The sequence below is a fragment of the Centroberyx gerrardi genome, chromosome 1 (genome assembly GCF_048128805.1).
Source record: "Centroberyx gerrardi isolate f3 chromosome 1, fCenGer3.hap1.cur.20231027, whole genome shotgun sequence".
Taxonomy (NCBI): domain Eukaryota; kingdom Metazoa; phylum Chordata; class Actinopteri; order Beryciformes; family Berycidae; genus Centroberyx; species Centroberyx gerrardi.
Window position 1 is genome coordinate 26,146,794 of NC_135997.1, and position 25,530 is coordinate 26,172,323.

Genomic DNA, 25,530 nt, shown 5'->3' on the forward strand with positions numbered 1-25,530 from the left:
GAAATGTACTCTGTCCGTTGTTCCTATAAAAGCACATGTGAAGGACTTGAGAGAGTTTCACGGACAGAGCGCTGGTGCTGGGAAGGGTGGGGTACTGGGGGGCGGATTGCAGGGGTCTGAAACACCTGCTACATATTACCATTACAGACTTTGATCAGTGTCTTCATTAGTTTCCTTTGTAATCTCTTTTCTTTTATGGTAGAGCTGACCCAAGTGAGCCGGGTACAGTGATTTAACACACATGTTTCTTTCACCTGTCTTGTAAAAAGCTCAAAAGCTCTCCCACTTTCAAAGATGCCGGTGTCTCTGGCATCCCTTAGCAATAAACAGAGCAGTTCTTTTGATTCCTATTTATAACCTACATTTCCTCTCCTCTTCCCTCTTCTTTCAAGGGGAGAATATGTTTGAAAAATATCCTTGGAAACATTTTGCGAAAACTAGATCCATGTGCATATATTTGAACATGAACATATGGGAGCTTATAGGAACTTTTTAGAGCTATTAGGAGAGAAATTGTTATGATGTTGTAAATAATTTCTTTTTTTTTGCCTGACGATGTCAAAATCTGCCTTCATCCGACCCCCATCATCACAATCCATCATTACACTGTGTTCCTTTTATGTGTCAAACTATCATTCGCATATTCCCACTGTCAATCATGTTTATGGAGAACATTTCAAAGAACAGAAAGTTCTCTGCATCACTTCCTTTGGCTGCTGGATGGTCAGATCTGAGGCTTTGTGAGTTACAATGTAGAGGTTTTTTACAGGGAGACAAGACAGTTTTCTCCAACAATTTATGTGTCGACAGCAGGTTGTTGTTTTTAATCACTGGAATAGCGTCAAGGCCCTCACAAACCCAATGGCAGAAGAATCAAGTGCCCTATTAAATTATTCACACTATACACCATTAAAGGCTTGTGGAACCTTTTCAGAGCCAGTGAAGAAAACATTGTTATGATCAGGGTTGGGTAGGTCACTTTAAAAATGTATTTCATTACATTTAGTAGTTACCGCATCAAAATTGTAATCAGTAACGTAATCAAATGAATTACCCAAACTCAGAAATGTATTCTTATTACTTTCAGTTACTTTCAGATTACTATGTCCATATTTGCGGTATAGAGGTACCAATATAGATAGATTGCATACAAACACAAATTGTCTCCTGTGCGCCTTCTGCGTTTCTTGCTTTCACTTTAAAAGTATTCCCAGAAGTATCTGTAATCAGAATAAATTATTTATTTAGGTAACTTTACAGAATACCGTTCCTTTTTTGTATTTACAATATGTAATGCCATTTAGTATTTCATTACTACCTAACCCAGTTCTGAAGTTATAAATGATTTATTCTTTAATCTGGTGATGTCAAAATCTTTCTTCATCCACCCCACCCCCATCACCCCATCCATCATTACATTATGCTCCTTTCATGCGTCAGACTATTCACATAGTCCCACTGTCAATCACCTGTATGGAGAACATTTCAAAGAACAGAAACTTCTCTCCATCAATTTCTCTTTTGGCTGCTTGATGGTCAGGTCTGGGTCTCTGTGAGCGATCATAATGTTCAGGTTCTTTACAGGGAGACAAGCCAATTACCTTCTCCAACAACGCCTGTCATTTGTCCTACAGCAAATCAGGCTCTCCGGCAGCCACCTCTCCTCTCATGTCCGACCTGTGGGGTTCGGTGCAGGGCGAGGTCACCCCTGTACACTTTCTGATGTGGTTTAATGTCGGATAGAAGAGAAAAAAAAAATCACTTTGAACTTCTGTAGCTCATCATATGGCCCTTTCTTTTGCTCTGGCCAATGTGTTTTGCGCTCACGATGGGGGTATGTTTTCTGTTATTGCGCATTGCATCAGCACCGGATGACCCTTTGACAAGGCTTCTTTTTGTGATATAATGAGCGTATGAAAAAGCTGGGGAGGAATAAAAGGTGAGGAGAGCACAGTGCCAGAATGCAGTAAAGCACAGTAAAGGAAGACAGAGACCATTGTGTGGTGTCTGTATTAAAACCAGAGCCCTCAGCCCTGCAGTCATCATCTCTCCCCCCACGCTTCAAACTATCGCATGGCCTGAAAAATCTGAAATACAAGAGACAGGCTTCTTTGTGAATAATGATATGTTTCCTGTTCGGGAGTTTCTATTGGGCCACCTAGATTTTATTATTGCGTTATCAAATTAAGTTGCGGTTTCTACTGGAAAAACTGAAAACAATATAGTTTGTCCTGCACCATACGGGAATTCAGCTGAAGGTACTGTTAAGAATTGCAAACAGCATTTTTCACTCACCGCAACTTCGGCCAGGAACTATCCCCAGCATATTGCGGTGCCTCCATAAAGAAGAGCGCTTTTTTTGATTTTTATTTATATTGAATGAGCATATGGAGCAAGTATGTGCCTCCTCTGCTTGCTAACCTTCAATGCTAAGCCTTAGGAAACTGTTATTTGTCAGTGCTATAAAGCAGATTGCTGCCCAGTGGTTTCAATTAACATCAAAGAGCGCTTCACAGGCAGTAATAGTTATATCAAAACCTGAAATGTATTATTTAGGTTATGCGCTGGAGTGCTCCAAACGATTATGTCCCCTTTCAAAAGAGGTTTTCTTTTCTTGCTGACTTTTTACATTCCATCTACTCCGCTGCCTTTGCTCCGTTTCTTTGAAGCACCCCCAGTCTCTTTGTACCACCGGGGTACCTGCATGGCTCACACCCGGTGGCCTATTAGTTAGCTTACAGCTGTACAGGAGAATACAGGGCATAAAAAGTGGCACTGCACTTATGATGGGGAAGATTAAAAGTTCTGTGGAGCTAAGTGGGGAGAGTGTGGCAGTAATACTCCCAGGTTTAGGGTTTCCATTCCCACTGGGGCCACCTGTAATGCATGCACTCATGGTACTGTAACCTGCTTTGGATAAAAGTGTCGGTTGTGATACTTTATGTTATTTTTAGGGGCAACTGAGAGGAATGTGCAGAGTTGAGAATGGGCCCTGCGCTTGTTGCAGGGTAATTGCCTGTATGAATACATGACTATTATTTATATCATAATATATTGGGATTATGGGATAACAATACAAACCCGTTAGGCCACAGTACTGTACAGCTCCTTTACATTGTAGCTTAAGAGACAATGCAGATGTCAATATTTTAAAAATCTTGCTATAGTCACTACAGCTCTGCAAATGCCCAGATAAAGGTCAGTTGAGTTTCATGTAAATGTGAAGTAGCACTGTGCTTGAATGATGTGTTTTCAACCAGTAGAGATGACACCAGGTATAGGTATTGCCGTCATACACATAATGGTGCTTTGACCAGTTCAAGCAGGCCGCCTAGCTGCTGCCTTCTTTACACAGTTCCTCAGTCGTATCCCGCTGGCTGCATGTTGACTAAGCAGGATTGCTAACAGAGAGGCCTAGACTGGATCAGCGCAAATTAGCTCCGACTTCAATTTGCTACTCGAACCAACAGGGACAGAAGTGCCAGGACTGAGTAGCTCCTGCCGTCTTACTTATTTTATGAATATTGACAAGGAAAGGCATGAGTGCACGTCTGAACATTAGTGTAACCTCCTTTCTTCAATTCCCCATAAATAAGAGTGAGGCTTAAAGTCGCGCTGGGAGCTCTGCGGGGACAGGGGCTTTTCTTTTTGAATGCTTCGGTGGCCCTTCGCCGGAATATCGTTAAAACCCTCGCAACCCCGTGGCCGAGGCTTAAACTGCACAGAGGGCCCTATAAAATGATTCAAAAAGTACATACACCATTCAATACATGTTGATTAAGCCTCAATAAATGATCACATAGCACCGCAGGAAAGAGCTCTTTGGTTAGCGAACAGAGAGAGCGTGCAGCCTTAGTCTAAGATGTGGTACACCTCCTCGCCCGGGATCGCTTCCAGACACCGAAAGGAGGAAGCGCTTTGCTATTGCTGTGATTTGAATACCATGATCACTGAGCAGTTTTATAAGAAACCCATTAAAAGGGAGGTTTTGACATACAAAAGAGCCCCTGTTTAAATCTCACGCACAATGTCAGGCTGAAAGACATTATAAAACTCCATATACGGAAGCATACATCCCCAGTGTGTGTCCTTGCCTCGCGCACCATCAAGAGGGAAAATCTTTTCGGGGGATGACTGCGCCCTATCACTCAGCACCACACTGCAGATTAATCGCACATTTGTTCGGCATGATACAATCACCCCAGACTGGACTTAACTTTTAACAAAGACGTCTGCGTGAAATATGCTGATCTGGCAAAAACTACTCTAGGATCTAAGAAAATGGGTCGTTTTCAATAGGAGCAGCTGAGGTGGACACAATGGCCCAGTGTGACCCCCTCGCTCCACCTGTTCCTGACAGTGTTTATAAAGTGCCAACTCGTCTCATTAGCACTCCTATTACCCCAGAGTTATAGCAGCCCCGCAGATCAAAGGGACCCTGAGGGAACAATGGCTGAAATGGCATTAATATGATATGTAAGAGTTCAACAAATATTGGGAGGGATCTCTTTGATGGGGACTGTTTTACATTAGAGGTTTTTTTATTAGGGCTTTTCTGGTCTTTAATGCACATGTTTTCCCCCTGAGTCAGTGTTACCAGGTTTAGGCCTTGTTGTTGTCAGTCACTGAATTCAGCAGAAGATTCACATACGGTGCACATGCATTAGTACTTGGTAGTGCAGACTCAGGACATATTTGGTAGTGCTTTGGGATAACATTGAGAGCAGTCCAGTTAACTGAATTGAATTGAACTAGTGTGCAGTTTATGTACTGAATACATCGGCTTTTGTGCACTGCTGGGTCTCTATATGTGCAAATCAAAATCCCCTTGGGGCTAATAAAGATCTATTCTATTCTATTCTATTCCTTTCTATCCTATTCTGTGTTTCCACTGCCATCGATGCTACGCAACACATTCAGTGAATTAATGCGTCCATTTGTGACTAATAAATCTCAAAAGTGTACATTGATGACTGTGAAACTAGGTCAAGTTTGGCAAGTGACCAAGAATTTGTCGGCCCCAGCCCAAACTGTACCCAAACTCAGCCAGTCCAAACTGAAACGTGTTTATTTATCCACGCACATTTTTCCTCCTTCCCAAATTAGTTGACGTTGGTGGAGCGTGCCGATGGTGACAGGTATGTTTAACACTGACTGAAAAGTATACTTCACACCCAACTTCCTGTATACAGAGCTTCCTACATTCTCATCGACGCCGCCTTCACTTCCAATTACTGTATGTCCAGCTGAAAGGCAGACTGGTTTATTGTAGAACATAGCACTCGCCCCAGCCCACGGTAAAAGGTTAAATTGGGATTTTGTAGGTAGTTAAGTGGTGACCAAAATTCTGTGTTTTTCTATGTTTGTTTTCAGTACCCTCCTCCTCTGTTCTGACTTCTGTTCTGGACATTCTGGCTCACTGTTTCCTGATGGAGGCACTACTGAAAAGCCACAGACAGAGTGAGGTACAAAAGAGTGCAAATTTGGAAAAAAATAGCCTACACGGCTGAAAGATACAGTAGATAAGCTATTTTCCTTCAGCAGTAAGAATGAACAGGCCTCAGCTACATAGTCTTCTTCACCATCAGCAGTTGTACTTCGTCAGTCATTTTTCAAGACCGCTTGCTATTGTTCCAGCTACGACAAAAATCCTGACTGAGATGATCCCCACCACCGCTGTAGGTTAGTGATGGGGAAAGAATCAGATTAGTTATAATGTAGTCATAATTCTCTGAACATTATTGCAAAATCTTTTAGACGCAACGCCACATGTGTTTGCATGTCTGTTTGGTTTGGCCAAAAAACTGACAGCAGCTTCTGGTTATCCAGAGCCCATTAGACGCTTTGATCCCAAATAGGCCTTGTTTCCATTTGCTGAAAGTAGTGTTCTGTATTTGTGCTGCGGTAGATGGAGTGGACCTCAGTGATGTGCTTCTATGTGTATAATATGATGGCTTGTTAGCTCATTTTGAGACACGCAGCATGACCGAGATGTGTCATCAGCATCGTCATCCTCCTTCTCCTCCTCCCTCATCATCATCATCATCTTTATCATCATCATCAATAACTGATTCCTTTACTGAAGTATGATAAGCCATTGAGTTGATTAGTTGCGTTGGGAACAATAGTCTCTTAGGGAGTTTCTGCCGTTCGTAGGAAGATAAATTACAATTTACAGTGCCAGTCAATTGATCACTACTCGGAGAGCGTATAACTACACACTATTTGTGTAATTACTGATGTTTTGGTGATGTCACCGTGTCAGACCAGCATCTTGACCTTTGAAAATCTGTACAACATACATCAGAAAAATACCACACACCTAGAGGTAATACTTTCCATATACCCCTGTTTTTCTGACACCAAAGCAGGCTGCAGTCATTGTTTGAAGCCATCGAGCGGTTTTGCAAATTATGTTGTTTTGTGGCGTACGGCTGAGCCAGATTAATAAAGAATGTGTAACTGCCTTACTGTGCTGAGGACAAGCGGCCTGACAATGCTGCTGTCTTAAAACCACCACGGCTTTTTTACACATGTAGATCATACATGTCAAGGAGCCAAGTCCCCATTTCAACATTGTGTCAAAGGCGGCTCTTGGACCGCATCCCGAGCTCTTTGCTTGTTTGTCTTTTGTAAAAAAGGACAACTACCCAGGCAGTGCCAAAGCACCCCAGGCTCTTTGATATGTGAAAGCCTAACAGTGGGACAGCTCCCTGCTCAGCTGGTACGCAGATGTGTGTGTGCGTCTGTGTGTGCGTGTGTGTGTGTGTAGGGGGAGCCCGCTGTCTGAACCGAACACAGATTAGTGACTCTTTTTTTTTTATTCCTAATAAATAAACCCCAGTGCATGCTGGGGTATGTGTGAGGGGAAAATAACATGCCACTAGCCAATCAGAAGCAGGTGGTGGGGCTTGGTGGCTACAGAGACTGTAGCTCTTATCATAAAATAACTGCACTTTTAACTTTAATTGTGGTTCTGGATAGATGTCGGGTTTTGGGTTAGAAGTGTTTTATTACTTCGGACCCGAATCAAAGCAACAAAAATATAATTATGTAAAAAGCAGGCAACAATTTTGTTGTAATGGATGTTCGCCAAGTTTCATGCTGAAGTCATTGATGAGACTGCCACCACACAATATGTTTAGGGAGACACAGTGTGCCTCATCTTGTATGGCAAGGGTGTCCATATGTCAGTGTCATGTATCATTGTGGAGTATAATAGTATATAATATGGAGTATAATAGTATAATAATTCAGTAAACAGAGATAGCAAACTGAATCTCTTTTGTGATTTCTTAGCATGAACATTCATGTCTAAAGTCGGCAGTCTCTCAACACAAAGGGGCTTGTGTACAAAATACAAAAACAAAAATAAATAGTTTAATATATTCTTTAAAGATAGACAGGAGTAGTGGTCAAAATATCATTTCAGTCAAATTTATATGATTTTTCAGATTGTTCCGGACACAAGCAGCTTTAAATTCAGCTGGAATGGCGGCCAATGGTTATGATGCACAGATGTATTTTCCAGACACACTGCGTTACTCTTCAGGTTTCAGCAAAATGATTATTACAACCAGCAGCCACCATTCCAACCAGTTTGATTTGGGAAGAGGAATGCTAACAAGAGATATTATCAAAATACAATGAATTACTTTTCTGTCACTTTTTTCATTCCTGTGTGTGTGCGTGCATGCGTGTGTGTGTGTGTGTGTGTGTGTGTGTGTGTGTGTGTGTGAGAGAGAGAGAGAGCGTTTGAGGGTGTGTGTTCCTGTATGCGGTCTGTCAGTCATCAGTGAGTGCACACAATAACAGCTGTATGGCGGAGGTGAAAGTCACTATTAGAGGGGTCAAAGGTGGACAGAAGAGTGGAGCTGCATACAGGCCCACAGAAACACACACACACACACACACACACACACACACACACACAATAATGTAAACATACACACAGGCACTCTACTGTACACTTCCTTTATACTCCACAAGTATAAGATGGCAGCTGTATCCTCCTACTCCATCCTAACCCATGAGCTGGCTGTATAGTGAATGGTGAAATAGGTCATAGGTAGAACTCAGTGTGGCGCTCCAGGCTGCGGTATGGGCTGCTGGCCTCCAATGAGCTTTTCTCTGAACGTAGTGGGGGAGATTATGATGAAAGGAACAGAGAATGAGATGACACACCCTGTCTCCATAATTCGCCGCTTCATCATGAACAGAGGCATTAAGCGTCCCCCCGTTTTTTTTCTCAGGAGAATTGTACATGTCACACTGCACAATGCCTCTATATGAGTCAGTCACCTCAGGTGTTTCGCGCGCACATCAATGGAGGCTTGGCATGTAGTCAAATTACTTCATCCACCGTAGCTGAGATCACAGAGACAAAGTGGGATTGATAATGCCAATCAGTGATACTTTACTCTATCGTCTACCACTAAAAAGGCGGGGTGGGTTGCCTTGCTGTGGAGCTGCAACCCCCTTAAGACAATTTCATTTGTGTGACTTCAATGGAGGGTTTTAGTGTTCCACGGTTTCAGTGCTGCGTCAGAGGCTTTCCCACCCTGTCAAGAGTAAAATTCTGGTGAAACACGACTCTATGGCTACATTTTGTCTCAATGTAACACTTTTACATTCTTTAACTAGAGTATAAACTCAATGTGATGCTAGTGAGGTACAGTCTGGCCTCCAGCTCGCAGATACACATCCAAACCACATCTTTTTGGATCTGCGGCAAACCCAATCTAAATATCTATTTTGTACTTTTTGTTAGCTGTCATGATGTCATCCATCCCAATTTTCACATATTTGCCTGTCTCAACTGTCAACAGACTTCACAATGGTAAGAATGAACTTTGCAATGCTACCAGGTACCATGAAAGACTGGTAGCATCTATCATGAGTCAGCAAAATTTTATATTTTTTTTTACATTATGCGGCTGAAACCATGCGGCTGGACGTACACAAAGTTAAAAGGGGATACCTCGATCAAGGCCCTAGCATAAACAAACGCTCATGCATTTCAGATCCACTCGATGATAAAAATGTCGACCCTGTTATGACCCATCTCACATCTGACCCCAGTTTCACACAATGTAAATCAACAGTCAATAAAAAAAAGCACAAGAAAAGCAGCAATCCAAATGCTGAACCACAAAAGCATAAGAGAGCCATTTTGGGGCCTTTCCCATAACCCATAGCTCTTGGTAATTAGTCAGCAATTGGAGATAAAGCATGTGATTGGGAGTGAAAACAACGTGGGGATTGCAGACTGTGGTTTGGAATGGCAAATTCCCCCGGGAGACACAAGTCTGTCACAGAAGGAAACGCTTGATTTAAAGGCGTTGATTCAGTAAATTACGTGCTATGAGAGACAGCACAGGAGTTTTTAATTGCAAGCATGAAATTACAGAGTGAAAAATTGTGGCGTGTATGTATTTAGCTAGAGACAGACTCACAGTTGTAGTTTTGGTCCTGATAAGTGTCAGCGCCATCAAGGCATCTACTTGCTGATCATGGTTTGTATTATCTAAATATGTACTGGTTGCACACAGGCGACCTCTTAATATTACTTAGTCCATTTTGCAAAAAATGAAACAATGTTCATTTGAGCTAAGAGAACAAATACTACCCAGGTAAAAGTTAGATAAAAGGAGAGCTCAATACAAATAGGCTCCTATAATGTTGTTAGATTCAATTTTCACTCTAAACCATATGGATAGGCGTGCCAAAGGTCAGATATCTGGCAACTGTTAGTTAGTGGTTAAGTCATTTGTACTGTATGTTGGGTTTGTATAGTATAGCTGACTCACCGACCTTTAATTGGTGACATTTTGCCACACAAAATTTCCCTCAAATACCTACAAGTTGTGATATCCGGTCCACCAAAATGTCTACATAGTGTTTTTTGGTTGTTATTGTGGTTGTGCTAATCTTTCAGTGGCACCAAACAGATTTGTGTCTCTATTTTGGGCTTGGCAATGGTTTCCCCTCGGCTATGTTGATCACTTTGTGGACAGATGTGTGTGTGTGTGTGTGTGTGTGTGTGTGTGTGTTTGTGTAAAACCTGCATGTAGCATATGTGTGTTTGTGTGTAACTTGTATGCAGCTTGTGTGTGCCCGTGTGCCCGTGTGTGTGCGAGTGTGTGTGTGTATGTGCAATCGTGTTTACACATGGGTGTAAATGACTTGGTCTTGGTTGTATGTGTCTGTGTGTGTGTGTGTGACAAGTGTGTTGTGGGGGAGAACTACGTAATGTCAACAAACAACAACAACAACAACAGTTACGCTGGCTGCCACTGAGCCTCAGCTATGTTGTAATTAGAACTGGATGAAAATGCGGGACCAACAGTGCCTTTAACCATAACCAAACATTTCTCTGAGGCGGAGGATTACAGGCAGAAATTGAATGCGGTCTGCATTCCCCTCTGCGTGCCACATGTCACCGCTCCTCTGGCCACCGATCCCGGCCTTCTCCTCTGCCACCGGCCATTTGGGTCTGCACCCCAGATGTGTGATATGGTCACCCTCAACCACTCGAGTGACTCACCCCGTGTGTGTGTGTGTGTGTGTGTGTGTGTGTTTGTGAGCTAGTACATGCATGCATGTGTGTGCTCTGGAATCCTATTATCCTCCAGTCTATGCTGCCTCCCACTGGTTGGGTATGATACTGCTGTAGTGTGCGGGCTTTAAAAACTTAAATTTAAACTCTTATCAAACACTTTGGTTTGAACACCTCTCTCGAATTCTCTTTAACAAAGCTCTATCCTCCATTGAGAGACAATCAAAACCAGAGTCAAATAATAAGGCATCTGATTCTTAGTGTTTCTTTTAACCTGCTTGGAGTAATAGATCGGTGGGGTTTATTGCATCAACACAATTCAGATGTCATCAGGTAAATTGTCAGTCAAAGATAAGTATACTAAATTGACTTTCACATACTTTCCTGTGATTGCCTAATCTTTCTGGAACTCATTGTATTGGCCTGCATATTTAAGCCTCACCCACCTGGAACTCCAAGAAGTTTAAAAAAAAATCCTAAGAAGTAGTTGCAAATCCTATTTGACCCCATGTCTGTATTATCCAGTGACAAAGAATGAATGATTTTTCACTCTGCAGCTCGGGCTCAAACAAGACCACCGCATGAGTGAATGAGTTTCAGGCTCTGAGCTCTACCACCACGTCCTGGCATGAGGAACACATCTGAGAAAACTTGTAAACAGTCAACCATAATCATATGTACCCTAAACGGAGACACGATTAATCTAATCCCTCCTTGTCAGAAAATGCCAGAAAATGTCTCTGTCCTGGAAAGCAATCAAGATGGGCTTGCCTCCGTGGATATACATTGCAATGGTTGCGAAAAGATAGAGGCAAAAGGGTTTCATCCAATTTGCTGAGTTGATCAGGTTACAATGAAGGCATGCTCTGTTTAACCCCATGGAAGCTGCAGCCCGGGGATTATTGTGACCTGTTAATTGTTGTCCCTTCTCTATTTCCCTCGCCGGCACATCTCGGGTTGACCCCTGTGTATCCTCTTGATGATAGATATCAAATTTAACAGTTTAATTGGCTGCAATAAAATGACACAAAGCCTGCTTTGTTTTCCAAACACCCCGTCCAAATAAGGGACTCCGCTGCCAGCATCCTGGGCCCTGGGACTGGATCTCCGCAGGGAAGAGAGGTTGCAAGTTCAACTGTGGGCCCGACCTTCCACATTCCTGCTCCCCATGTTCGCTCACCACAGCCTCCTCGGGGGGTCGGTCAGGTGGGAGCGGGTCCCTCGCCCCTCCAGCGGCAGAGAGAGAGGGGAGGGGAGAGGGGGCTTGAATGCGGACAGAATGGTTTGCTCAGCAGCCTGTTGCTTGGGTTTGTTTGGAGCTGCGGTCCTCGCTGGAATATGTAACCAAATTCCTTCCCCTGTCCCACAATCGGAGTGTGCTGCCAGATTCCCTGGCAATGAGGCCCTGAATTAGGGCCAGTCCTCCTGCTCATCCCACAAAGCCTTTCATGTTCCCAAACCGCAGCCTGAGCGAGGCGCCTCGGTTTCAACAGCAGCAGACCAGCATATGTTTGCCTAATTCCTGAGACATGATGACAGTGGTCTCCCAGCCACGAAAAGACGGCTTCAGGTTTTTTTCCCTCATCCTACACTTTAATTATTATTTTCTGTTGTTGATGACTTCCAATAGTTACACACCACATGTTTTCTCATTACATGTGTTTTTATATGAGCAGCCCCCACCCCGCATCCCCCAAAACTTTCCTCCTCCACCTCAGTCACCCTTCCCTTCCCACAATGCTTTGCTAGCATATGACCCTGAGAGTGGAAAAAAAACCCAAAGAGCAGCGGGGGAGGTTTTTCATTGCCCAGCGGGAGAGGGAATTATGGTTGGTTATTACCCACAACTGCTAGGTGCAGGAGGGGATCACAAAGCTGAGAGGTGGACACAGTCTTCCTGCCACAGGTCACAGCAGATTCCGCAGAGCCAGGCCCGATCTCGTAAAGAGAGGGCGTCAGAGAACAACGCCCAGCGCTGCACCATGATGCCCTCTTGAACTTGTGTTCACACTTACTGACGCCCCATGACTGTGTACAATCAGAGCCTTTGTTTTTGGTGTCTGGGGAGGTTTCACTCATTTAAAGAGGTATTTTTAAGGAAATTCGGAGCACCTGAATCACGCATTGGAATTTGGTTCTTTGCGTATCCCTTGGACATTCATGTACTGTATGTTTGGAAGTGACAGGTAGGGGTTCAGTGTATTGCTAAAAGACACTTCGACAGGGATGGATATGTTGGCTGTTCCTGGGATCAAATTTGCAACCTTCTAGTGTTAGAACCAACCACCAGGTCACCCTGGCGCCCAGTGAGAACATTATAGTCATAAAAACACGAACAACACCCAGCGACACACCATGATGCCTTCTTGACCTTCCCTTCACACTCACTGGCGCCTCACTGTACAGTGTTAGAGCTTCTGTCTTTGGTGTCTGTGGAGGTTTTATTAATGGCATGATGATCATAAAAAATCCATGAGAAGTCTTCTCTCACAAGCAATATTCTTTATGCCCACACAATCTACAGTACAATCTCCAAACTCTGGCCTAGTACGCACAGTCTATTTGCTGGTTAGGTGCAACATACAGCCACTAATCCGCTACAGAGCCAGAGCAGAGTTCCATACAGCCAAGAGAAATAAGCACCAGAATAGCAGTGAAAATAATCAGAATTTAGTGGCGTATAATGGTTTGCTTTGAAGGGGAAGGTATTCATATTTTCTGCTCTTTATTCCACTTATCAGTAGCCCTGCTCTCTCTCCCCTCGGGCCAGTCTTTTGGGAGCTAAGACTCCTTGGCTCGCATCAACCGCCTGTGGCTGTCATTGCATGTGTTTAGTTTCACCACGAGTTTCCTATGGCTTACTGCGCCCCTGCTATCCTCTGAGATGGCGTGTGACACACACTTATCCCAGGCAAATCTGTGCGTCCTTCCCTGCCAAGTCAAACAGCCCTCTGTATATTGCTGACGTCTAACCCAATATCTTTGGACTTTTAAAGGCGTGTGTTTTTTTTCTGCTTTTTCATGTACAAATCTGACCATAGTTTCAAATACTCAATCATTAAATTCTCAGCGCTGCTTGCTGAAACATTCAGAGTTTATTTTATTCCTGCGTGTACAGACAGCCGCAATACATTTTTAGCAGCCGTGGCAGGAGCCGTGTGTATTTTAACGCGCTGGCCATATGTGGCACACTGACCTCTTCCATAAACAGAACTGTCTGCAGTGCACCATGGGTCTGTTTCACCAGTTTGGGAAAGGAAGAGAAGGGGTGGAGGAGGGGAGCTTTGGGAGGGGTGCTGCTGGGGTAGTTTGCATGGAAGTCATGCTGGAGCGGTTTCCCTTTGAGGAGAGATGGGCAGCACTTGAAACCTCGCGTTTGACTGAGGTCCAGCTCATTCTTGTATTAGTTGAGCCAAAGACTTCATCCTTCTGTTCACCAGAAGGTTGACAGAATTAACTTGAAAAGGCTTTCCTGTCCTTAAACTGTCAGGCAAGATCCAAGTCCAAATATAATGGACTATTTCAATTCCAATCCTCCATCCTTTGTCCTTTATAGTAAGGTCTTGGATGGAGAACAGTGGCTAGGTAGAACAATTAGCTTTCCATGAATAAATAGCTCTTTCCCTCCAAAATAGATGATTGGTCTCTGTGTTATGGGGTCTTTGATTGATGTGGGTGGCCAGAGTTGAATGCTAGTCACTCTGAGAGGGCCCTTGGGCCTTGGGGCCCTATCAGTGGAATGGCCCCTCTGTGGCGCTCTACCTGTGGGTATCAGGTGTTGTGAGAGCTTGGGTTGGGGGAGGCGGGGTGGGGTGGGGGGTAATTACACATGCATGTGAAGGAAAGGCCTCTGAGGGTAATGAGGTTTGCAGGACGCCGCCATCTCAGCGGGTGGTCCCTCCCTCCGCACCCGACACCGATCCCCCTGCGTCTCTGTCTGCGGCTGCTCACGCGAGTCGCCCCGCTCCGCTCCCCCGCTCCCCTCCTCTCCCCACGCTTGGACAATCGGATGGACTGGAGCAGGGGCCTGGAAGTGGCGCCCGCCCCGGTTGCTCCAGCCAAGCGGGCTCCCAGGGCCGCTTCCAGGCATTTCATCACATTACATCAGATCAAAAGCAATAAGCTAATTACAAACGACTGTGGGCATGCAAGCAGTAAATACAGAATCAACATAATTGATTTAATCCTCTCAATGCTAAGTGAAAAACTTGTCAATGCCGGGGCCAAAATTACAGCCCTGTTTTCCGGGGCAACAGCGACAATTGGATGAATTAAAAGATCACATGAAGTTCACTCAACCAAAGTAAACTCCAGTGACGACAGCGCAGTTCATACAGAGATGCTCAGCTAAATGGAGAGGGAGAAACATGTAATCCTAGGCCTCGGCGTTGCGCCTAGGACACATTTAGACTCACTTGTTTATTTGTTCATCTGTTTTCTTTTTGCCGTGAAAAGGTTTTTGTGCGCACGGGATTCTTCCATCATTCATTGCAGCTGCGGAGAGGGGAGAAAGAATGTTTTATGCATGCCTCAATATGCATCTTGAAAGCAAAAGCATTAGGAAAGATACTGGAAATGCAAAGGGTCTCGTCAACGTTTACTTATTCATGATGTTCTGAGAAAAGCAACGTATTTTAGAGCAAATCCATGTTATCATTGGAGAAGCTCTCCCACAGAAGTCATTTTCCACCTGAGGACATGCGCTTTAATGACAGTTTGAGGTGGTGCCGCTGGAACAGAGATACAGACTGCATGTTCACAACACATGCAATATCAAAGCAGAGGGGAGGCGGGGACTTTTCCATATGAAAGTTGTGCTGTATGATAAGGCTATGATTCCTCTCTATCTTATGCTGCTCTTAATCATCGTAGCCATCAGGGTGTAGCGAGACATACATGATTGAATTTTTTGGGGGGAATATTCCCCACCTTACCAGCCATGCCTTTCTCTGTCTACACTCCTTTCTATTTGTCTACTTTCCTGCAGTCTGTCACTTAGTTCTCCTGTCAGACTGCCCTGGTATCTTATATCCATTCACATGTGTGCAGGCACTCACAGGCACACACATATGGACATACACACACAGACACACACACATACACACCCACACGCACACACAAGCTGTGGCCCCATTTCTTGGAGATTGTGATGTACATTTTCTCTCGTTTTACCGCTTCTTTGTGTTATTATTATAAGTAGTAGTAGTAGTAGTAGTAGTATTTTACTGTATATGCATTATTTTTTATTTCATTTTTTTCTAAATCAGTTTAATCTGTCTTTGTCTTCTAGGAAACACTTTGTGACAAACCTGTTCATTAAAAGCAAGCTTTATAAATATACAAATGTTCTCTTCAAACTTATTTATCTATGACATACTATTTGGGGTGATAAAATAAGGTAACCTCCGCAACAATACAATAGGAAAATAAAAATTGCAAATATAACACTTTAGAATAGCCACCTTTTGTATTGATTATTGCCTTAGGTGACGCTCCTTGACAGAGAAAACATCAGAAGAGAGCATCATGATATTTGTGATGATCGCAGTGGTTGTGTGTACATGCCGTAGAGCGCTGTACGTGTGTGTGTGTGTGTGTGTGTGTGTGTGTGTGTATGTATTTTGAGAGCGATGTGTGTCAAGTTGGCTTGCCCCCTTCCTTGTGTTGGCTCTTGCTCTGTGGTGGCAGCCCTCTCTCTGACCTCTCATATGTCACACAGCGCTCCCATCCAGCATTGTTTTCCTGGAAGATGTAGACCGTGGCCTGATCATGAACTATGCGCCCCCAGCCTCAACAAGACACTGAGAGTTTGTAGTACAAGTAAGCCATCTAATGGACAACAATGGAAACGATTTTGGGTGAAGCTTATCTGAAAGGTATCAAATGCCTGATATGTCTCCCAAGTTGTTGACACACAGTTTAAACCACTATAAACCTAAATCACATCAAAATAACTGGTCAATGTGTAACACTGGCTCTTCCTATTGACTATTAAGACAGACTGTAAAGAATGGCATCAATCAATCAATCAATCTCAATCAGTCTATCTATCTATCTATCTATCTTTAAAAGGCCCCTCCATTCACATCCAGTGAGTGCTCTTCAATATGACATCAGTTTACAGTCTTTATAAAGATTAGTGTTGTGGAGCGGAGTGAGCGCAGCATATAATTGTCCATACAGCAACCAGTGTCCTCTGCACCGCTGTCTGGGGCTCGTTATTTTCTTATTTATCCTGCATAAATAACCTCAAATTATCCATAAAAAACAGAATGCCATAGAATTCTTCCCACTTCATCTGGCTCTGATTAATGTTTTTACGGCATGGAATTAAATGTGCTGGAGACACGACCCGTGCATGTATGGGCCCCAGAGGAGGAGAGCTGTGACTCCTTAAGAGGAAAAAAAATCTTTCTCTCTCTCTCTCGCTCTCTCTCTCTTTTTTTTTTTAAGGAACACGTCGTTCCTAACAGCTTCCATGTGGCCTCAGTCAGTATGGATCTGTGGAGTGAGGTGGCAACAGATAATAACCCAAATTAAACGCATGGCAGTTAAAGCAAATATACCAGCTGCGCTGTTTGAAATCTGCAGTCGTCACTCAGCCAGTGTGTAGGCGTGTGATCGCTGGAATGGGACAGAGGGGAGCGTGATAAACCTACAGTCTCACTTATGGAAATGTTCATGTGAGCTCTTGACGGACGAGCGGCGCTTGTGTTGCCGCAGCCTGAGAGAGACTTCCCTATCTGTGTCTACCAAGACCACAGTAGCAGGTGTCTAATGTGACCATTTTGGTTATTCAACACATGAGTCCATTATGGCCGCTGAGCCGTGAGAAGAATGGGGGGGGGGGGGTGGGGGGTGGGGGGGCCGCTCCTTAAAATGGAATCTTTAATTTCACAGGCCTCTTGATATCGCCGCCGCATTTGCGATTGTGTAACAGAAAAGAGGAATCAAGGCTTTTGAAAGCACATTAAGCAGAAAGCAATTAACCAACACACAGTAGTTAATTTTTGTATTAATACTTCAACAGCTGGTGCAGATTGCTTCCTCATTTTTATCTCCGCTCCAGCTGTTCTTCCACTGACAAGAACATTAAAGAGGATTTGTCCGTAATAAAGTGGCTCCATATATAGATACCTCGCTGAGAAACGGAACCCGCAGGGAAGGTGGATTTACATATAGAAAAACTCAGGGAAACGGACATCTTTTCAATACCCCGCTGGTCCTCCTTTCAGCGCGCACCTCCGATGGGAGCTGTTTCAAAGCCCCTTTTTCTTGTCTACCGAGTGTTGGTGCCGGTATACATTTCAAAGTCCTTTATTGACATCCTCTACAGATGTGCTGCTTGGAGGGACATTTGTTACGTTGTGAATTGGGGACTAAAGGCTAGGCCCAGGAACATTTGATTAATGCTCATACATATGGTTTGCTCGAATGAACGGCTTGTGTGCGAGTATCTTTGTTCTATTCTAAAAAGCCAGAAGGCAGGGGGATAAGAAAAGAAAAATAAAACCAAATTAAATGACTTTTTTTTTTTTATACATTTCTCTGGGCAACAGCTTTCCATATTTGAAGGATAATGTGGCTTCTATTTCTGTCTCTGTAAACCAAATGTATTTTGTTTTTGGATCAGCCGGGGCGAGAAGGGCCTGCCCACGGGGTCTTAGCTGACTGTCAAAACAAACATACCAGGAACAAGTTGAGAGAGGCTGCCACCAGTGCCACATCCGTCCTGTCTTAAACCAGCGTAAACCACAAGACATGTACTTATGCGCCCAGGCAGTTGCCACACCATGCCACATGCCTGCTTGATTAAGTGAGTGCTGGGTACGGCTGAGTGACAAGCCTCGGGCTGGGGAAGAACTCTCTCCTCTCCTCCTCTCCTCTCCTCTCCTCAGCTCTTCTCTCCTCTCCTTCTCTCCTCTCCACTCCTCTAACTTCTCTCCTTTCCTATCTCCTCTCCTCTCCTTTCCTTTCCACTTCTCTCCTCTCATTCGCTCCTGTCATTCTCTCCTCTCCTCTCCTCCTCTCCTCTCTCGGATGTCGGGCCATCATATGCCAGAGTGAAGAGGTAAAGCAGGGCAGGTTGCTAGCAGGTGGTCTGATGTATTTCCTGGAGAGGCGGGACCTTACACTCTCTGATCCAGTCATAGGTCGAGACTCGCTCTTTTAGCCAATCAGAAATCAGGCTGATTTAGTGGTGGCGATTCTCTTGAAGCAGAACGTGCATCACGACATGAACAGAATGAGGTATAACAGAGATATTGAGAGGATTTATGTGGTGTTCTGTAATTGAACATAATTGAGAATGTGCTTGACACTTGATAAGGATTTATAGTGCCAGTTAGCCTAAGAAACATTTTGCTATTGGCTGGTTTACTCAACAATAGTCTTGAGTGCGATGGCTGTTTGTGGTTATTTGTGTGTGAACTTTCACAGCTCTAATTACAATATCACATGGGGCATCTGTATTTAAAATCACTGCATCATTTAATCCCTTCACAGAAAATGATTTACACAGGAAAAAATAATGTTCTTTGCCCTCTCTACACATGCCATATTTGTTTTGTTGCTTGGATACTTCATGTTAATAAGAAAGATGCGAGGGAAATAAAAGTGCAGTGTTGCCATTTTTTTTTCTTGCAGTACAAAATTAGTGGCAAACATTATGAGAGTGCAAACCATTAAAGTAAGAAATAAGTCTTAATTTATAGCTCTGGTCTGTTTGTCATTTGGCTTGGCTACTGCTTTGTTGCATAAGCCTGTGTGGAATAATTATGGACACAGCAAAATGGGATTTATAATGGGGCTTGAGGATGAGGAGGGTGGTGGAGGAGGAGGAGGAGGAGGAGGAGGAGGAGGAGGACTGTGGCCCTCTGCAGCAGCGCTTCCGCGACTCTCGGCTCCAGATGTGCGGACGGCGGCCGCAGCCTTGTGTGGTTCCACTTTAAACACAGTGGGAGAGGGACACGGCCTGTGAAGTCACTGCACCAGGTCCAGCCTCACAGAAGTGTGTGTGTGTGTGTTTGTGTGATAGCATACCGCCTTCGCGATCAAACGCTTCAACATGCATGTCATGTGTGCACGGGTGTGTGTGTGTGTGTGTGTATGTGTGTTTGAGAGAGCGTGTTGGCCGGACCTTTCTCCTTGTGGCTGATAGTTTTACAGAACCAGCCAGGGAGAGAGGGGCTGTCTGTACAACATATGCTGAGGGACGCAAGGATTTACTGTTGACAGGTTACCTGATTTCACCCCACGACTTCAGACACACACTCAAAACACATTCTCTCTCTCGTTCACTCACTCACTCATGCACAAACGCAAACACACACCCATTTCCCCCATGTTTCCCCACGTCTTACCTGTATATTTCGATTGTCACTGCTTAGCGTGTCTTGCCTCGGGTTCCTCGGCTCAGCTGGTCGTTCTGGTAAAACACCTCCACTTCCAGGGGCCTCTACGGGGCTCGGGGGAGCCAGGTGTTACTTCCTCCGGCCCTTTCTTCTCCTCTCCTGGAGGATGGAGGCGGAAGTGGCGGCCGGCTGGGATGGAAGGCATTAAGGCCCCGGCTACAGCCTGAAACTCGAGCGATTTGCCCAGCTGCTCGACATGAGAGCGCGCGGCGAGACGCAGGAAACTGGAAGGTATATCAAAAGCATAGCAGCACATTTATTAGCCTGTTTCCTCTGTCAAAAAATGAGCCACGTATTCAGTTTACACCGAAATAGCCTTGTCGGGAACATGAAAGCGTTTGTTTGTGTCAGTGTTGGGGTATTATGTCAGTGAGGGCAAAAGGAAAAAAAAATGGCTAAAGATGGCCCTCTTCCATTTTTGTCACCTTCTTGTCTTTTCTCGTCTTTTTCATCTGGTACTTTTTCTTGGTTGTTCTGTTTTGTAAATCATTTTATTGGGTCCCAAGTGCCAGCCAGTGTTCTCACATGCTAGCTCTGCTGTTAGTAATAATAGAAATTCATGCAGTGTGTTGTCTGCCTCTGGGAAATGTCTTTTGACGCTGGTTACAAGGCCTGCCACCACACACGCCCAAGCATGTTGGCTATTGACAGTCCCACGGCTGTATACTTCTGTGTTTTGGCTCCGACGACCACGCCGGATAAATAAAACAAAACAACTTAAGCCCGATGTCAATGCGGGTGAGAGCGCTGTCGCCACTGTTGCAGCCACCCACGCGGAGGGCCTCCTGCGGACGCCGTGGCCCTCCGCCTGCGACTCTGGGCCACGCTCCTGCTTTTTCCATAACTCCCAAGTGTTGTATTAAAGCTTTACGGCCCTACATTCACATCTACGCGAGCGCCGGCCCGACATGCCAAAACATTCTGCCCTCTTTGTACTCTGTCAGCGGCTCAGACGTCGGTACCTTCCCGCGGCTGGTTCTCTTCACCGAGCCTCGCCTCCCGACTTCCCTGTGATCGTCTGCGCTACACTAATCGAGCACGGAGCCTTTGATGGCCCGAAAACAACAGCTGAAATGATGATTATGTAGCGAGCGCGGACACGAAAGGGCCGGCGAGGGGAAAAAAAAAAAAGACGGCAAGAAAGTTCACATTGTGTTCTAAAAAGCTTTCCTTTGATTTCCCCCGTTTCAAAGTCTGGTATCATACAAATATGCTAGGCAGAGATTATGCCACCCCTCCCGCTCCCCCCCCCGCTTTATACATGCTGCTCTCATCATTGAGAACGGAGTATATCCATAATAACTTGCACATGTCCCCCCTTTTGTCTTTGCGGTTTTTCATTCGGCTATAAATTGAAGGTAGACACTTTTTTTCTTCGCCTCTTTGGGTGACGTGTAAGACAGGTTTAAATGGATGTAATTTCACTTTGAAGCAACTGTGTGACTCATTAAATGGTGCCCGCTTGCGTGTACACCGCCGGCGGTTTTTGGAACGGCACGAGGGCCCACCGAGTCACCATGCTTCAGGTCCTCGACTCGGGGAAGAAAAAAACCCCCAAAAACAGACATCTGGCGCCCATTCCGGTGAGAAGGCGAGTGCCAACACGAACACATTAGGCGATGGACCAAATGCTCTCAGCCCCCATCTTAACACGGAGCGCATGACAACCAAAATCGAAACCTTTCGGCGAGCTTCAGCGTTTGCACTTCATTCCGCGTTCCGTCGGCCCCGAAGAGTTCCCATTCCCCGACGCCGGCGCTCTCTGTAGTGAAAGCGATCCTTATTGAATTATGAAGGAAGTATTGCACAACCGTGTAGCCCGGCCACTCTCAAATCCGCTGTGGTCGGCATAAAGGGGATGGTTAATTTTTACATTAGAGAGACTAGGGATGATTTGGTGAGTGGCATGTTGTCACTACTCCCCCAACTGACCCCTAAACCCTCTGGTTCCCATTGGTACACCCCGCCCCGCCGCACCCCGCCCCTTCCTGCACGGCTTTGTGTGCAAACCCACATCCTCCAGAAACTGAAAACACAACACTTGTTTTTGACGAAACAGATAAATCTCCTCAAATAATCCCCTCATATTCCCAGAGGCACGGTCCGTGGTTATTTGTTTGCGATTCCCCTTACCTTGCAAAAGTTATTATTCAATATTTACATTTGCAGGAGTCTCCCGGGGAAACAACATTCTCAGTGTATTAATTACAATCTTTCCCACAGAGAAGTGCATTCAGTCCTTCCAAGAACTGTTTGTGGTCTAAAATATTGCCATGTATGGGAACATTGTTTATATAAAATATTATTATACTCTCATAAAAGCTGGCTCCACTCATTCCTGCCTTTTGGTCCTTTCCATTTATTTATAATTTGAAAAGGCTAATTAAAATACTGGATTCAATGACTTTAACTTCACTCAGTAAGGACTCAGTAAGGAACATTTAAAAGGTGCCTTGTTACAGAAACAATATTTTTGCTATATTTATCCAGGTTTGTAATCAACGATGTAATGAAGACACTGTCAAAGTTTGATTTTGTTGGATCAGTTGAATTAAAAGTTGAATTCTTTGTAATCCGTCCATTTTTACAGGCAGCTTCATGCTCCAGTTAATGTATCACAACTGTATTCTGCTCTTGATTGGCACTCCTCCCTAAACAATTGCATAAATCCTTCCTATCAGCCAGGTTTGCAGTATTTGAACCGACACGCCCTCTGGAATGCCTCCACTCAGCACGTTTACATCATTTGAATCGGGGGAGCTGGTACTGTTTGCCAATTCGGGCCTGGAAATGTGTCTGTGCTGCATTTCAGAACTTATCCTTCAAATCCATTGAAAAAATACCCTTTGAAGTCTAGCATGTTGAGTTGTAAAACATCAAGAAGCACATTACTCTTAACCTGAGACATTTAACAGTTGAAAACAAGGCCATGAAAAGTGAATGTTTTTGGGAACTTTCGTCGTCAATAACATCTATTCCATACAACACCGCCATTCTGAATATCATCTCATTTTACATTAAATATCAAGAGTTTTATTCCAAAACACTATATATCCATAATTACTTGTCCATCATTCAATAATTCTATAATATAAATGATCCTGTCTGCAAAAGCGTGATCATTTTGTCATCCAAATGACTTAAGTGACCTAATACCCTTTAAAAAGAACCACATTGTGTTTTCATTTTTGGCTATCGGGCCTGTATGAGAGCAGCCATCATTTCATTCAAATGGTGGATATCTAATTTCTAATTTTAGCATCTTGCGTGTGATTCTGGGTTCAGAAACCTCTGGAGCGGTGGTCCAGGTCTGACCTTGGGCAACTGCTAACCCTGTGGCTTTGCGGGGATTTAACAGTTGTCATGAAAACATTAAGCGGAGACCGCTGCGCCTGGCAGTCACACAGTGATGCCGGTACATCACATTAAGTGCCAAGGAGCGGTGACTCATTTCTGATAAACATCTGCATCATAAAATAGCGGCCTTGCTCGCCCCCTCAGTAATGGTACAGTGAATATCAGTTATGCGAGCAGGCCATTTTTTTCACCGAATTATAGCGATTATCCAAAGCATACAGCTGCCTCTGATACAGAATATTGGGTGCAGATTGAGCGAGCTCCGTCATGGTTTCCATGTTTTACATGTGCTGATTAGTAAATTACCAGTGTAATTACCGAATTTCACAATTACACAATTGCATAAATGTTATTGGCATTCCCCATATTAGTAATGCACATGTTTGGATTTTATTATATAGTTTGTCTCTTTTGAACATTTTAGCAACAAAAAAATCTCTCTTCAGATCTTCCAACAAGCCACTAACTCTTGAATCAAAATGTATGGCAATTAAGCGTCAGACTTTGGTCACTGTACTGTATAAGCACATTATTCTTACCATTTGTTTTATTCTACTTGAAGTAGAATGAGTGGGGTTTCCCACACAAGGGCTGCCAGAAAGTTTAGACAATCACAGAAAAATATTTGAAAGTAACTTTAGTGTACTTCCTATTTTTTTCTATAATTGAGAACTTACCTGACACTACCACTCAAGATGGTAAAAACAAATGCTCAGAAATATTTTTAACTTGCCACTATTCAACCCAGATCTATTAAGCATAGGGCTGATGAACTACATCATCACAGCGCAGAGGCAGAAACTTACTTCAACATATTTTTCATTGATAACATAACTACATACGTCCTTCAGAATGTTCTTAGGGGTTGGTTTCATTAAGGGAATAGCAAAGTACAAGTAAATCCCCATTTCACTTGATGTAAAAGGACAAAGATGAATTTCCCAGTGGAAATGAATGGGGCTTAGAGCATTAAAGGGACCCCTGGTGATTTTGTCCAAATCAATCCTAGCTAAAAAGGTTTACTTAGATTGAGTGTGTCTGCAGAAGTCAATAAGATCACTTCAACACTGCTTGCTAAATGAGGGTTGAGTTGCAGGAGACCTGAACTTAATCTCAAGTTGTCTGTCCACATCCCCGTGTCTCTTCCATAAGTGGTAGATGCATTTTGGAAAAACTCTGCAAGCCAAGTGATAATCAATGGCTGTCCTTCTTATGTTTAATCAGATGGTTATATTTTTAAATTGTTTGTTTGTTTGTTGCTCAGATACACAACTTTATCTAGAATATTTATTTGTCCCAGAGGTTTTTCTGCTTTGGTTTGACTCAGCGTTTTGCGTCGTTAGCAGTCCCTGTGGAATTCTCTAATGACAGTCCCAATTTGGAGCCCTAATTCAGTGCTGGACAGACAACACTCTCCTCTTCAGCTCGCTGGTATGAAAAGCGGCCTCTGTTGCCAGCCAAAACCGTTGTTTTACAAGTGGAAACCCCAACGACAATTATGCCTTACTGGTTTTGGTTTGGCCTGGTGAGATCGCAGCAGCGTTCTCCTCGCGCTCCTTCTCTCTCGCTGCGGCTTTCCGCAGTTAAGGCAAACCAACAAACAAACAAACAAACAAACCGAAACTTGAACAAACCAGAGAGGATACGAAGGCCAAGGACACGGCGACAGGGGTGAGAGTTTCCAGGGCCGTCACTCCGGAGAGTCGTAGGGACGCGATAATGCACATAAATGGAGGATTAGTGGTCGACCTTGGAAACATGTGTTGAAGGCAAAGGAACTGGAGCGGTGAGGGAAGTTTGGCACGTGCAGCAGCTGTGTGGTTGTAGGCACTACAGGGCTCTTTGATCTTCTGTACTCAGGTGTGACAGGGCTTTGGCAGACGGTGAGCCCGGTGCAGGCGGAGGCTGAGGCCGGACGGGCCCATATGCTCTCAGTGAGAGCGTGAGAAAGGGCACCTGCCATAGAGCGAAGAACAACTCAACAAAGTACTGAAACATTTCCCAAAGACTTCTGAGGCGAGGTATTACCACACAGACCTGGGTCAAAGAGGAGCTGAAGATAATTTTTAGCATTTGTTTTGAACCTGCGCGGAGCTCCAGATGGATGGGACTGATCACACTGGAGAGCGCTTTGAGTGCCAGGAGGTTTTTTGAAAATGAATTTAGCATACTTTCCCATGATTGACAACTCATCTGACACTA